Below are 1,618 nucleotides of genomic sequence, written 5' to 3' on the forward strand. Positions count from 1 at the left end.
TTCTTAAGAAACATTTGATAACTATTTGGACATCATAAAGATTTCCCATTTGAAAATTGAAAATATTCTGATGCATAAAAGTATTTTTAATCTTAAGATGAAAATTACTTTGCATGTTGGATCGGCATAATACAAAAAGAAAAAAAAAGGCACGAGAAAAACCCTGATTTAGAGACCTTAAGAATTAATAAAAAAAAAAATTGATATTTTGCATATGAAAGCATTGTAATGTTTATTGATAATATGCCAAATTTCATTAAGCTATGCTTACTAATTTAAAAGTTATAGCATGAAAACTATAACAAGCACAAAATGGTTACGAGGTCGGTCCAAGGGACCGAGCCCATGTGAAAGAGTTATTAATGAGCTTACAGCATCACTGTTTTTATTCAAATGGACTTGATGTCCTAATTTCAAAGCCTGCATAACCCAAAGGCCTAATTTAGATTTTTTTTTAAATGTTTTCTGCTCAATCTGTTAGATCAAAGAGAACATTTTCACATGCAGTGATTTGTATCAAAGATTTATTACTATACACTTATTGGCATGATTTCAGAGAAAGGCTAGTGGGATGATATCTGGGATAGAAAAGTTGTCATGCTCACCATCTCTTACATTTACAACAATAACCTTATGGAAAAAGCAACATTATGATTATAAAACAAACATTCCACATTTGTATCAAGGGTAAAGAAAATCAATGACTTTTTTTTTACTTCACATCATAGCAAAAAAAAACTTGTATGAGTAAACCTTTTTCTTCCCTTACTAATATGCTAACTTTTTTCAAGGATGTGAAGTTTTATCTGGATGATGCAAGGGTGTAGACTTGATAATGTGTCACACAAAATATTAGTAAAAAACATCACAATGTGGAGTTTGGGAAGAGACTCAATAAATTGAGTTGTAGGATGGTCAGATGAGAAAGCAAAAAGTTGCTGTTAATGGAGTCCAATCAAACTGCTGCCTTGTTACTAGTGGACTGCCTCAGAAGTCCGTGTTTGGGCCTTTGCTTTTTCTTAATTACATTAATAATGGACAGACATAATAAGTAAAGTTAATTACTAAAAACTTCACATTTCTAGCTGTATTGATTTTCAGGTAAATAGTATGACTTTGATCAGTTGATTAGCTTAAACATGTGGCAAGTGTGCTAAGTGCCAGATAATTTTCTGGTCTTTGAAAACATAGGTAAGTTTACTAGCAAGGAGTGGAGAACAAAAAAATGGCTACAGCTCTGTATTCTGTCTGTACAAATATCTCTTCTATTCAAACACTGTCTGACCACGACAACAAGCTTGGTCTCCTCTTTGGATTAGCCTTCTATTTACTGACAGAAGCTGTAGCATCAAATTCATGCAATGTCGGCCTATCTGAATAAATGTTAATGACATCATCCACTGTATCAACAGCCAGTCAGCTCCTGCAGATACTCTTCACACAGTTTTAAACAATTTAAATTACTTGTGTTTCATATAATTTAGTAGTAATACCTATTTGTTATATGTATAATTTATCAGTAATATCAATAATTATAGCATTATAGGGAATTTTTTCAAAACTGAATGACAGCATTACATTTTTTCGCAAATGCAAGGTTAAGGTGAAACTTGAATTT

The sequence above is a fragment of the Limulus polyphemus genome, unplaced genomic scaffold (assembly GCF_000517525.1).
Source record: "Limulus polyphemus unplaced genomic scaffold, Limulus_polyphemus-2.1.2 Scaffold4083, whole genome shotgun sequence".
Lineage (NCBI taxonomy): Eukaryota > Metazoa > Arthropoda > Merostomata > Xiphosura > Limulidae > Limulus > Limulus polyphemus.